We start from the raw sequence: 15,385 nt of genomic DNA on the forward strand, positions 1-15,385 counted from the left end.
TCCACGAGTCTCGGAATTCATGCCGCCAAGCACAAAATGACCCAAGTAATCCCCATCAAGGACATGTCCAAGGGAGATGAGACTATCGCAAAAGTAGTAGAATCGGTCAAGATAGTCAGGAAAAGGCTCATCTTTGAGTTGTGGGGTGAATTCGTAACTCATTATGTAAGGCCAATAGCTTTATCACCTACAAAAATAGGCACTAAAACTACAAGAAAACAGTGAGATAAATCTCAAGGAACAAGTGTTCCTCGAGACAAAATAAAATAAGATAAAATTCAACAACTAATTAGCAAGCAAAACCGTCTCCTCGGCAACGGCGCCAAAATTTGATAGGCTATCGCACACCTATGCAAAAATAATATTTATACCCTAGACACAAATTAATGTAGTACGTAGGGGTCGAACCACAAAGAGACGGGAGTTGTTAATTAGTTGTTATGGAGTGAATTTTATCTTGGTAGATTAAGGTTTGTTGATTGGTTGGTTGGATTATGGAAGAAAACAATAATGACAAAGAAATAATCTAGGGAGGTCGGGTCACACATGAAAATTATGTAAATGCTCAAATTAAACATAGGAGTTGATAAATGTTAATTATTTAGGCTTAGAGACACCCACCTTACAACATTAGTGTCAACCATAGACCGGATCCTAGAGAAACTCTTGTCCATGACTAGGTCGTCCTACTACACATGCTTAGTCTAATTCAATTCCGTGCCTCTCGACTTATAGAACGAATGAACAAACTTAATCGATGAATAAGGCCTTTAAACAAAGATTAAACATTAAGGTGCAAACATGTGATAGAAACAATTTAGACAATATTATATCAACCTAATTTAATATTTTACAAATACTTTTTACGCATGGCTCCCTTCATTCCCTAGAAAAAAGAAACTACTCTAACATGGTGGAAATGTAAACTAAACTAACGCTAAATGAAATGATAAATAACACAATGAAAATAGAATAAGAATTACCTTGAATGGAAATGGAAATAGAAATCGAAGAACAATGAAACTAGAACAAACTTGAAATATAACTTGGAATTAAACTTGAAATGGAATTGTAATGTAATTGCTAAAATGAAATGTAAACAAACTAAACTAAACTAAGCTAACCTAAACTAACTACTAAAATTTAGAGAGAATTTAGATGGAAAAATATGTGTAGAAAGATGGTGTCCAAGGTCCCGGATCAACACCCTTTATATAGAAGTGAAGGGAGTAACGTAAACATTCAAGAGGAGGCTAACCCCGATCGGGGCCACCCCACCCCGATCGGGGTCGTGGGTTTTCTCAAATTTCTCTTAATTCCGTCTTAACTTTGCGCTTAATGTTGATGCGGAATCCGATGCTTATGTCTTAATGCGTTCGTCTAAGGTATCTTAAGCATCCTTTGGCATCCAATGCAAACTCTTATCATGGGCTTTCATTTGGATTTCATTTCTTTACATATCCACCAACTAAGATTGGTTTCCTCTTGCTCGGGTTTTCCAATTTCTTCCCAAAATGCCCCTATGCTTCTCGAAACTCCCTTTCATGATCAAGACTTGCTCTCATTAGCCTCGTGAACTCTTGTACTTGGTACTTTGACGGGAAAAAGCTACTAAAAGCTTAATTCCCTACAAAACACAATGGAAAACAAGCAAACGCAACTAGAACACGGAATTAACTCACAAACACTAACATTAGTGAAAATGACATGTAAAATAGAGGTAAAATAGGAGGTTAAAATGTATATAAAATAGACCTATCAGGACGTCCTCTCATCATGTTGTACTCGTATAAAGGGAATAAGGCAAGTGCCTGATCCCGCTCCATACGAGCCACTCTCCTGCACATATCCAATAAAAGCGCATCACGACGCCCTTGGTCCATGACCTCGGGCGCCTCAAAGGTAGGTGGAGCAACAAAATTGGCCGGAAAGGCCGTCTGAGGGACAAAAGGTGGTGGAGTAGGGGTAGGGACAGGCGTGGGCGTGGACGTGGACGTCCGCCTAGCCTGTGAAGACGTGGACCCCTCTCCGACCTCCCTAACAGCAGTGGGAGGCCTCTTTCACTTCTTAGAAGCGGGGGGGGGGGGGCAAGGTGAAGGAGATAAGAGGGTGGAGGTGGTGGTAACCTACCCGACACAGTAGTCAAGGGTAAAAGACGAGGTAGGTTAGGTGAAGGTAAAGTCACGGACGTGGATCCGCCAATCTTCCAGGTCCGCTGGTCTTTTTGCTAACCAATGCATAGTAATCATGGCCTGAATATCAATTACTACATCCTTATATATATATACTGAAGGCCACGAGAAAAGGTGGAAAAAAGGTTGCGGGTAATGCGAGTCACTAACCCGCCACAAGCAATCGTGCCCGATGCTTTCTGCCCGACAATGTTAAAATGTTGAGCAGTCAAATAAGAAATGTTAAAAACAAAGGAGTTACCGCAGTCAATGTTCAGGTAACCCGCTAAAATGGACAGCTCGACATTATTAACGTTGTTGGGCTCGTGACGACCAAAAATGGTCTCTCCAAGTAGACGGAGAAAGTAACGGGCTGGGAGCAGGTGGACGTGAGCAACACGTCTCTGACTGAAGGGAGTCAGTGCAAGTGTAGGCCAAAGCAGAGCCAGGAGCTTCCTAGGAGGCTCCTGAAGACCGTCACTAGTTAAACCCAACCGCCCCCCAAACTCAGCTAAGGTCCAGGTGTAGGTTGTGTTAAACAGTCAAAAAGTAATGCACTTGCTCATAGGTTCAGTCGCATAGGCCGTAGGAAAGAAGGTGAAAGAGCTGAAAAATTCTAAGGTCACTTGTCTATATGTGAGCCCTCTTATGGTGGTCAAACCCGACGTCCCAGTCCCGTTGAGCAGCTCAGCAACGGGCTCAAAAATTCCCTTCTTCTCTAAGGATGGTCGACACAAGATCCGGGTCGACGTCATATCACAGTCCATTAAATTTAAAAACAGAGTTCTGTGGGAGAGGGAAATGAAACGTACCTGCGGAAAATCATGAACAGTCTCTGTTGAAGTATCGACCTCACGTAGGGCAGCATCCCGTAAAACAGCGGCGCGAGACCCAGTAGTCCTCCCCAGAACGAGAACTGGTAGCAGTAGCAGCTGTGGAAGTAGTAACCACGGCAGAAGGCACAAGGGCAATGGTGGCAGGTGTGGGTGTCGACACCGGAGTAAGAACAGCAGCGGCAGCAATAACAACTGCGGTGGTGGTGACGGTAGTAACAGCAGGGACTACCGTCTCAGAGACAGACAGAATAGTAACTGAAGTAGAGGCGGAAACAGTAGCACTACTATCCATCCTAAAATCACAAGACAAGTTCTAAATCAAAATCCGATAAACACAATCGAATTTTTCCCCAAATCAAATTTTCGAAACCCTAATTTGAAAATTAAAGCAAGAAAATGTAATTAAACATTAAAGAGGAGGGGAAGGAACTTACTTGTGACGATTGCCCAACACAAATAATCAATTAAAACCAACAAAAACGCGAATTAATCGAAATAAATCCCGATTTTTCGAAAACCCTAGTCTCGCAATTAACTTCAAATTAATCGAAAATTGAAGAGGTAAATAAGGGGGAAAGTAGTAATTGATGATAAGCAAAGTATTGGTGTAATTAATTTGGTAATTTGGGGAAGAAAATGATGGATTTTGGTTGAGAATGGGAATATATCGAAAATATTTAGGGAAGAACAAATAATACAAATGAAATACAAAGAAGGGAAAGAGTTACTCCCTCGCGTATTATCAGCCAAAACTGCTCGATCGAGTGATTTGAAACCACTCGATCGAGAACTTTTCTCCTAATTTGCTCGATCGAGAGCTTCTGTTACTCGATCGAAGACCCCCAAATTTCACCTCCTCGATCGAGAGCTTCTTATTGCTCGATCGAGGGCTTTGTCTTGCACAGTTGCTCGATCGAACACAAAAAGTGCTCGATCGAGTGCTTTCCTTTCAGGCACGCTTCCCAATGATCAAAGATCTCCCAAACCTGCAATTTACGCAAAAATATTTCCCGCAAAAATACCAAAATAGCAGCAGCAGTCTATATTCAGTCTTAAGCTAATTAAACTAACAAAACTAATACTGTTAAAAGCAATTAAAATGTATAACAAATTCAAATTACAAATTGTTTATACAAAAAAGATTGCGTCCAGTTTCATCTTCCAAAACACTTGAATAGCCCAAAAGAGGGCTTATGACTGGAGGGGGTCCCTTCAGCATCGCGAACCGTCCTTTTTTACTTTTATGAAATTGAATTGATCGAAGAAGAGTAATCCGCATCTACATACGCTTTCACTTTCTTCTTTTCTTTGTTCTGGCCTTTGTCTTTGGCATCTTCTTTGGAAGTGAGCTCAAATTTCTTTGTACTTTTATCACCGGGATCTCCAATGTCCAATCCGCCTAGACCTGTAACAACAGAAATGACAAAATAGTCCTCCGTATTGCTCCCAATCTGAGGCGGAGGTGTCAATATAGCAGCACGTGACTCAATATGGTCAAGTGGAGGTTCCGTGTCAGAGTCTGTAGAGGGAACAACATTGCAGGGTTGGACTTGCATAGGGGCCCTAAGAACGCTAGACTGATAAAAAGTCAACTCCTCATCACCTACCTTAAAAGTTAAAGTCTTCCCCCCGACTTCTATTACTGCGCGAGCGGTAAATGGAAATGGTCATCTTAAAATGATAAGAGTATAAGAATCTTCGGGGATGTCTTAGACTAAAAAATCGATAGGAATAAAGAACTTCCCTATCTTAAGAGGTATGTCCTCTAAGACACCTAAAGGCCGTGATAAAGTACGGTCGACCATCTGCACAGTCATATTAGTACAATGAAATTTGGTCAAACCAAGCCTCTTAGCGAGGGACAGCGGTAAGACACTTACACTAGCTCCCAAATGGCATAATGCGTTATCAATGAAATGGGTCCCGATATGACATGGTATAGAGAAACTGCCCGGGTCAGACAACTTAGGTGGGGTCTTATTTTGAATAAGGGCAGTGCTCGCTTCAGTCAAAGCCACCATCTCGTGTTTATTAATATGCTTCCTACGTGTTAAAATATCTTTCATAAACTTCATATAGGAGGGTACCTAGGTTAGCAACTCATCAAAAGGAACATTAACATGAAGACTCTTCAAAATTTCCGCAAACTTACCGAATTACTGCTCAATCTTCTTATTCTGCAATCGCCTTGGAAATGGGTCCGTGATTGGAATATCTAGTCCTTCATTCTTCTTCGCCAAAGAATTTTCATAGTCAGCATCAGTTTCACTCGATCGAGTAACGGAACCTCTCGATCGAGTAACTTTCTCAGCAATAGTGCTCGATCGAGCACTTTCATCTACTCGATCGAGAATCCTCTGTTCATCAGTGCTCGATCGAGCACTTTCGACCCCTCGATCGAGAGCCTTTTCATCATAGTCCTTCGATCGACCACCAGAAATTAGTCGATCGAGGACTTTTCTTGGATTCAACAATTTCTCATCAAAAGACAACGGTTCATGCTCAGCAACTTCAGCTTCCGGGTCAGAAAGTTCAGTATTTGCAGTCGACATTTTGGGACCCTCATAAGAAATATCGCTCTTCAAATTTATCAGATTTACCGTCTCATGATATTTCTTGTTAGGTTGTGACGGTAAATGACCTGGTTGCCTTGAAGCTTGATTAGCACCTAGTTAAGCCATTTGAGTTTCGAGTGACTTAATGGAATCATCTTTCGCTTGCTCACTTTTCTGTAATTGAATGGTAAGTGATTGCAGCATTGACTTCAACTCGGGCATTTCACTTATGCCACTAGAAGAGGCACCTTGTTGAGGCGGTGGGAAAGATAGAGGCTTTTGAAAGCCTTGTTGTTGAGCTTTCTGAGGTGGTACATAAGCTTGTTGTTGCTGCGGTGGAGGTGTAGGATTCAAGACATTTTGACTAGTCCATCTCAAGTTAGGATGAACTCTAGTTTGGTTATTGTAATAGGATCCTCCTTGCCTATATTGTTGAAAGGCAAAGACTTGCTCCTTCTCATCTAGACAATCCACAGTAGTGTGACCATCATTACCACCACATCTCTCACATGAGACGGTCTCTTGTCTAGTCAACAAGTGAACCGTCTATTGATCCCCCGTGGCCTGCAACTCAAACTTATCAAACTAGCATTCATGGCTTCCAGCTGAGCTACAAGTGCACTACTATCAGTAAAAACCATTCTAATACTACTTCTAGGATTCCCATATTCAGCACAATGGGAGGCCATCTCTTCTATAATTCCCCAGCCTTTGTCATCATCAATGTTCTTCTGAAATCGACCATTGGCTGCAGCATCCAAAATAGCGCGGTGGTCATCATAGAACCTATTGTAGAACTGGTTGCACAAAAACCACTGGTTAAACCCGTGATGTGGGATGGACCGAACAAACTTTTTAAATCGACCCCATGCCTCGTACAAATTCTCATCGGGAGTTTGTTTAAAACTCGTAATCTTCCACCTCAATGCGTTAGTTCTTTGCGGAGGGAAATATCTTTTATTAAAAGGAAGGGCTAAGGTCTCCCAGTTGGTAATTCCAGCTGTGGTCCCATCTAGATCAGTAAGCCACTCTTGGGCTTAATCAGTGAGAGAGAAAGGAAATAGAACCTCCTTTATCTTGTCTTGTGTCACTCCCTTAGTAGCGGGAATGACAGAGCAGTAATCTGTAAAGACCTACATATGCTTCCTCGGGTCCTCGCCGGCTACTCCCCTGTATAGGTTCCTCTCAACCAGATTAATATAAAATGGCCGAATATCAAATGTATTCCCATCTTCTGTTGCACGATTGATACCTTTAGGAATGGAGTCAGCTGTCGGCTCAGAATGGCTCGCAATATTAGGCATCTTCACAGATTTGGTTAAAGTAGCAGAAATAGAAGTGTCTTACTCTAAAGACCGATCTTCTGCAAATGTAAATTGTTCAAGGACAGGTTCAAGAGTACTCAAGGCTTCCTCTTGACGATTCTATCTCATCAAGTTCTGTCTACGGCGAAAAGTCCGCTCCGGTTCAGGATCAGCTATTACTAATTCCGAACTGTTGGACCTAGGCATACACAAAACTAAGAAAGAAAAATAATAAGAATACTAAGACAAACCGAAATGAACAAGCAAATAGGCTAATTGCCTCCTCGGCAACGGCGCCAAAATTTGACACGACTGTCGCAACCCTATCAAAAATAAACCAACTGGCTCAACTAATATAGTAGAGGTAAGTCGGGTATCGTACTCCATAGGGAGGCTATTATATCTACTTGTTATTTTAGTCCGCCACGGAAGAAAATTGGGGTGTCTTGATTTGTTTTCTAAACTACTAAATAAGATTAAGGCATAGAGAAAAAGAGCAATAAAGATAGTAAAATGAAATAAGTTGTGATCAAATAAAGAGAGAAATGTTAGGAAGTCGGTTCACCATGGTAATTAGCCAATTCTGTCATAATGAGATCAGTCGGTCTGATGTGAGAAGAGTAAAGGAAAGGTCCTCTTGGTCCGCTACACGCCCTTAAATACTACTAACTTAGCTTTCACCCTCATTAGTGTAGTCTACTGTTTATAATAGGTCTGTTCATTCCAATCTCTCGATCTAGGTCTGAATTTAACCGGATTAACTAGTTTAGAAGCGTGCACTCAACTAAACGATTACAATTAAATTGCTATGAATCAGTTCTCACAATCAAAACTGCCTAACTAATTATAACATTATTGCTTCACTACCATGGCTCCCCTAATCCTAGCAACAGAGAAATTAGCTACTCATAGCGATGAATAACACAATAACAATAATTAATGAAATGAAGGAAGACATGATATAAGAGAGATGATTAATAAGAAATAACATAAACCAATAACAACACTAATTAAAGCAGAATTAAGAGACAAGTAATTAAGAGTGCAAAGGGAATTAAATTAAATGAAGGGAGTAAAGAGGGATTACAAAGTTTTGAGATCCGGAAAGAGAGAACAAAGCAACGTCGAAAGAGAAAAATTGTCTACTGAGTAATTAAGAGTAAAGTATGCTGAATGAATCCTCCTTAAACCTAATCTCGTCTTTTCTTTTTATAGAGAAGATATTTTATTAACCTAAAACAACTTAAGATAATAATTAAGTTCTCGCGAAATAAAATCTCGCGTATTAATAGAGAACCTCTCGATCGAGTAACTTCAATCTTCTCGATCGAGCAAATCCTTAGCATAACCTCTCGATCGAGTAAAGCATCTACTCGATCGAGGAACCTCAAAGCAGCACCTCTTGATTGAGCACAGCAGGCTCTCGATCGAGGTCTTCTCACCATCCATATCTACTAGATCGAACAGAAAGGCTAACAAAAGCCTTCGATCGAGTATGTTGCCACTAAAACAGCTCCTTGCGTTGTTGATTTAGCTTCTAAAACCACTTCACGCTTCCCGAGGCATAGTAATTCCTCTCCAATTCTTCCATCTCCATAAATTCATGCTAAGGGACAGAAAAAGGCATGATTCCGCTACTTTCGGTTCCGTTCCTGCAATTAAAGCAAAGCAACCCAAAGTAGACTATTCGGGGCATTTCATAGCTTAACACTACGTAAATTACATAGAAATATGTGAAATAAAGGCTTAAAAAGACTGTATAAAATGCACGTCTCTTCCTACCCCTCACCCTCCAAGCTAGACCTCCACCCTCCAACACTCGCAACCACTTCTGATGTATGAAGTAGTCCCTATCCAAGGTCGGGACAACCGCACACGTAGGTTTGAGGACAGGTGAAGCCTCAAAGTTTGTCAACCTCTCAGCCAAATGGGTGGCGATAGCTCCGCAACTGATATGGCGTGTCAAAGACTTAGCCATCAAAGCTAAGCTAGCGCACATTATCGCAGGGGCACTATACGCGAAACGCTTTTCTCGGGTAGGGTTAAGATAAGAGATCAATAACATAACCTCGTGTGAGTTCAGCTTACTCACATCCTTCCTCCCATACAACAAACAAGTCAACAATCGAAGGAAAATATTCAAAATCATGTGCTGCACATCATTAATCAGCATAACACTAGAGCTAGAGGCAGGTCTATCAGCTAGCAAGGGCAGGTAACTACTAGCTCCACACTCAGTCGGGGCATCACTAAGATACCCCTTCTTAGGTCGGGTAAGCCTCAAGTGGTCAGCAAACTAGTCAAGAGTCAAGTACAAATTGGTGTTTATCAACCTAAAACTCACCGTTTTCCCAGCTACATCATAAGAAAAGGAGCTCATGAACTCAAGAGTCAGAAAAGCATAAGAATGCTTCCTCAACCTATAAAAACCCTCCATACCCAAAACATCGAAAATATGATGGACATCAACCTCAATCTTTAGCTCTTCCAAAAAACCCACATCTATACACCTTGTTGGCTTCAAGGTGCGGCCTAGCAATTTACAAAGGCGTCCCTTTTCTTGAAGTCAGCAAAAATTACCATAGGATATTGGGGTACCAGTGGAACTACATGCCCTTGACTTCCCTCTCCTACTTCCTCTACGGCGGTCGTAGCTGCTCTAGTTCTCTTGCTCGGGGGTCGAGTGGCAGCTGCTCTCGGCATCTATTTAAACATAGTTAACCAAACATCGGGTTTTACAAACTTAAAGTGAAAGTTTCAAATGTTATATATATATATATATATATATATATATATATATATATATATATATATATATATATATATATATATATATATATATATATATATAGGGTCGGGATCCGGTGAGAACCACTCATATAATGAGAACCGTGAGAACCTTAATTCCAAACAAGCCTCGTATCAAACTTATTCATGGGCCAAGATTTATTTTCATGCTATATGGCAGGGGCACAAAATAATTTTGCTTATTAGATTGTATTACGTTTCTCTCTCCTTACTCTCCTAATTTTTCTTTTCCCCCAAATTCTCTCTAATCTCTAAAATAAACCATGCTACAAGATCACATAGCGACTTCGATCACTACGATTTCCCGCAAGTTTGCAACAATGTCGTGGATCACATCATTCTCCATCCAATAAGGTTTATATTCAATTCATGTCATATTCCCAATTGCATTTTTTCCGAAAAACTCAATAATTAATGCTGAGATTACTTGTTTATGTGCAAGTTTTTTGAAAAAAACTTTGATTTGCATCATAAATTAATGTTATGTCCAATATTAATACATGAATCTATTAAAAATTTGGGTTTAGATGCATTAGAATCTGAAAATAGGGTTTGACTAATAAATATCGTTATAACAATATTTGAGTTGAATTCAATTTTTATGTTGAATCATGTAATCAGATGTTTTCATATTGGAGCTATACAAAGTAATTTGAAGATTCGGGACTTCTATTCGATTTTTGTTGTCGTTTAAATTGCTCAGGAATAAATTTGCTATATTTCTAAATCTCTTATTATACAATTATCCAATTTATGCAATTTTATGTGACACCAAAATCTCGCTTGGATAAGTATTTCACTGGTGTAAACTAGATACGGTATTTAACCTGTCAAAAGCACCAAATTATAGCTCTGCGCTATGTTTTGGTGTATGTGCAAGGTGAACTCGTGAAGAGAATTAATGTACCTGAGTTATATTTTTGTGTTCCTGTTAGGTGAAATAGTGTATCTGGGTTTTTATTTAGTGCATCTATGAGGTGTAATATTGTATCTGAAGTACAATTTGCTTTATCTTCAAGGTGAACTCATTGATCTGAGATATGTGTTGGTGTAGTTGTGAGGTGAGCTTATGAAGACAATTGATGTACATGAGCTCTATTTTTATGTTCATGTGAGATTAAATAGTGGTTCTGAGATATAATTTAGTGCATTTGTGAAGCGTAATAATGTATCCGAGCCAAACCAATTCTTGCTTTCTACACCATGGTGTGGTTATGTATATTTTTCCCCACGACTCTAACAATATCTCTCTCAACTTGTTCAACCGTATATAGGCGAACTTATCAGTTTATAATTTATTTGATATTGCACATTGGCACATTTACATTACGAATATTCTCATTTTACTTGTTTAAAAGCCAATTAGCTCAAACGGAAGAGCATTGTGCAATGCACAAGATGTGGGTTCAACTCCCATATTGGCTTTACCAGCACGTTAGTTGTCGAATGTCACTCGTCGAGGGTTAAAACTTTCTAATAAGTGTAATGAGACAGGAACTTTCTTTATGTTTGTTGAATTTCAAAATGATTGTTGTTGGTGTTTATTTCGTTTGTGATGCCATAGATTATGAACATAAGAAATATCCAAGTTATTTTAGCCTGAAACCAGTCGTAGTTGATTTTGATGCCCGCTTAGACGAAGAAAGGATTCAGCATAACTATATGGATTTGCTATCGCCAGGAAACTCTACCACTTATGAAGATTCTGAGCACTATAACAATGTCACTGAAATCGCTGCAGATAAGAACCAAAAAAAAATTGTCCATCACATTGCATCTGGGAGAATGAGAATGGGTAGTGAAACTGAAGAGCATCCAGAGGCTCATATGGCAGATTTAAAAATTCATGATGGACTAAAACTGGTCTAAAGTTGAAGAACGTTTATGTTACTTCCAAGCAAATCCAGATACCACGGTTAACTCAGTAGATATGGATAATCGTTTGGTAAAAAATAACCAGAAAAGGAAGTAAGGAAGCTTATCTGGTAAAACTAATGTTGCCTCCGGAGAAAGGGATCCAGGACATGCTTTCGATAAAATAGTCCCTTGGTTTCCCACGAATGATGATAATGGGCATTGGTCAAGCGAACACCCAACCCGTGATGAGGCATGGGATATTTCTAGTGTCTATTCTGATATTTCTTATTTACTTCACACAGAATCTCATAATGCTCATTCAGTATGTTCATCAAATGAGGACATACCAAGGACATTTCTGCGCCTTCAAAAGAATAACTTATTCCTTCAACAGAAGAAAAATCAAATATTTTTTTCGGGTGGTATCACACTGTCTTCTGATTTGTACAAAGCTATTACATTCCCTCCTTGGCGTTCTTGTTGCACGCACGAGTCTAATTCTGGCCTGCTCATCTTTGCCTAAGTATGAATGTATGATTATGACATGTCTAATCTTAGCTAGATCAGACCGCTTGCATCTCGACAAGATGCAATCATGGAATTTATTTAATAGGCTATATGGGACTCGAACCCATACCTTTGTGCAAAATTTGCACATTGCTCTACCATTGAGCTAATAGCCTTTAAAATACACTAAACAAATACGAATACGAAATAACTGACATAAGTACCCGAAATGTTTCTCACATATTAGTAAGATATGTAATAAATACACTAAAATGCCTTGTAATTACAAAAAAAGGCCGGTAAACACATTAAATATCCTCCATGGTCATTTTCTTTATTTCATGTACATAGAACCTTATTTCATGCACATAGAACCTTATTTCATGCACATAGAACCTTTTCATGCCATAGAAAATTAACGTCCTTAACCAACAGTAATTAGTATCATATTATAACCAACTGATGCAGCTGAAGAACTTTTTAATGCACATAGAACCTTTTTTTCATGCACATATAATCTTATTTCATGCCCATATAAAATTATTGTCTTTAACCAACACTAATTAGTATCATAATATAACCAACTAATACAACTGAAGAAGTTCTTAATGCACATAGAACCTTATTTCATGCACATAGAACCTTATTTCATGCACATATAAAACTAACGTCCTTTACCAACAGTAATTAGTATCACAATATAAACAACTGACGCTACTGAAAAACTTTTTAATGCACATAGAACCTTATTTCATGCACATAGAACCTTATTTCATGCACATATAAAATTAACGTCCTTTACCAACAGTAATTAGTATCACAATATAAACAACTGACGCTACTGAAAAAATTTTTAATGCACATAGAACCTTATTTCATGCACATAGTACCTTATTTCATGCACATATAACTTAGTTTTCTTGGCTCAACTAAGCACATATGTCATTATTCCTCTGGTCGACCCGGGAAAGCTTCCCCTGAAGAATCAACAGAAGACTCTCCTAATTCCTCTTTGTACATTTCCTCAATCATAGGCTTCCACAATCTTACTCTTGCATTTATGAACCAGTTTGAGACTTGCTTAAGCATTATGTACCCAAAATCATCAGCTAAGGAAGTTAAGAACTTATAGGAGCATTTATGTCTTGTTAAAGCAGCATTTTTCGGCTACTTGACAATTAAATCTTTAAGTTCCATAGAAAAAAAATAAAAGAGAGGATCCAAGGCTTGTTTACTTGATTCTTTGAAAGGCCAGTTTGTGATGCCAAAGTAAGCTTCTCAGAGTCATTTGGGTACCTGCAAAATTTCATAGCACGACGTCACATATTTAAGTTAGTTTCACTTTCACTCGCCGATGTACCCTAGCTTTAACTAGTATATGCATTGAACGATGATGCTTACGACCAAGGTCTCCAACATCATAAGTTGTCCTTGTAACTCCCTTTACTAAAAATAAAACAATACCCGTTGGATTATTGTCATTAAATAACCCATTAATTAATCCTGCGTAAAAAACTGAGAAGTCTTTCATTAATGATCCATCGTACACATACAAGTATACAATGCATTTGTAAGATTTTGTTGAGATTGTACCAAAATACTACTGTATTTTCCAGAACACATAATCAACTTCCAAAATCTGAACAATTCTACTGATAATAATACTCAAGGCTTCAGTCAAACCTCGTGAAAACTACAAAAAAAAGAAATGAAACTCGAACATTACTGAAACTAAGAATTGATAAAAAGGTCTTTGCATGAAGTTGGGCTACTAATCATCTTAAAGAAAAAGCTTAAGCGACAATGGGCTCCACAACATCAACTTGAGGCAAAACTGGAAGTGGAGCATTGCTAATAACATCATCCTCTTCCAGTAAATTATAAGTTGTCCTTGTAACTCCCTTTACTAAAAATAAAACATTAATCTAACTTACGGATGAAGGAAATGCTCGAAAAGCCAGACCCGCAAAATGGCTACTAAGGTCTCTGGCAGTCCACGTATGGTTCTCCAGGCCTGTCGGTGTGTGCCTTGAATAAGCCCGATTTGTTGGAGGGTCAACCGGCTGTTACTATTCTGGCCTTGTTGGCTAAACAAGTTTAGATGGTTTAGTCCGGTTCCTGATTTGGACAACTCATGAGACAATTTCTTCCTAGCCAACTTAATTTGAGTTATTATGGCATCTCTTAGGCTACAATCAACACTAACAACTTTAACTAAAATTCTTAATGGCTCTATTCCTGAGTACTAGCTTCTCGAGCAACTGCAGAAGCAATTAAATTATTAGAATAACCAGACAAAATTGAGCACATACTAGTAAACCTATGCTTCTTTAGCCAACTATTATTTTTCATCGACTCAAATTACGGTTTGCCTAATCTAAAGCAGGAATATTTAGTCGATAATTGAAGGGGAAATCACAAGCAAATCATATTTTGGAAAACCACAACAAAAAAGCATTATTTTGGGAAATGGAATGCATCTAGACTTATAAGTAGGTCACAGAACTCAATCAATCAGCTAAAAAAATTAAACATCGCATTGCAACATTTATCGAAGAAACTATCAAATCAACTGCAAGGAACTGGTCATACCGTTGTCTCTGGTCATTAGTAGACTCTCGAAATTCAGTATCTCGTTGCCTCTGCTATACCGATGATACGCAATTACAGGTACGATCAACTGAAACCTAGAATTCAAATCAAATTCAGTTATTAACTCACATCAAGCTTATTCAATTAACTCGCATATAGCATGAACAAATTAGCGTAGAATCGCCTGAATTTGAGCAGCGAATTACCTTAATTTGTAGGAATGAAACTCAGTAATGGCGATTGAATCGGATTAGAGGAACAAAAATCCTATGATGAATGTGTTGAGATTTGAGAAGTGACGGAAATATGATTTGGTTAACGATGATCGGAGAGGACGATCGGAAAGGATGACGGAAAGGGTGATGGTCGAAGAGAGAGAAGGAGAGATGAGTGAGGAAGTGAAAATGGGAAAATGAATGAGATTGAAGGGTTTGGTGGTGCGCGTAGGTTTCAAACAAAATAAAGTCTAATGTCGTCCGTAGTATTATTATTAGTAGTAGTGGTTCTCATGGTTCTCATTATCTTGTTGGTTCTCATAGGATCCCAAATCTATATATATATATATATATATATATATAAAACTAGGCTTAAGATAGACTCCTTCGCAAAATATGTAAAATTTGAAAGCAAAACATGGTCTTACTAACTTCCCTTACTCTTTGCAAATCATATAAGATGGATTAAAATCTCACAATCCGAAGTTTGGGCAAGTTCTAGAAAGAATCCGGGTTTGATTTTTACCAAAAATTAAGCTC

General features: G+C 38.8%; 1 long non-coding RNA gene across 1 annotated transcript; it reads right to left on the reverse strand.

Annotated features, from left to right (window-relative positions):
* Positions 1–12,954: 12,954 nt before the first annotated feature.
* Positions 12,955–14,227, reverse strand: LOC141630588 (uncharacterized). Its single transcript, XR_012537521.1, has 3 exons — positions 13,973–14,227; positions 13,274–13,334; positions 12,955–13,118 (listed from the first exon to the last, which is right to left on the reverse strand). It is a non-coding gene; the product is annotated as an uncharacterized LOC141630588 (long non-coding RNA).
* Between the last annotated feature and the right edge of the window lie 1,158 nt (positions 14,228–15,385).

Source organism: Silene latifolia, chromosome 2 (assembly GCF_048544455.1).
Source record: "Silene latifolia isolate original U9 population chromosome 2, ASM4854445v1, whole genome shotgun sequence".
NCBI lineage: Eukaryota > Viridiplantae > Streptophyta > Magnoliopsida > Caryophyllales > Caryophyllaceae > Silene > Silene latifolia.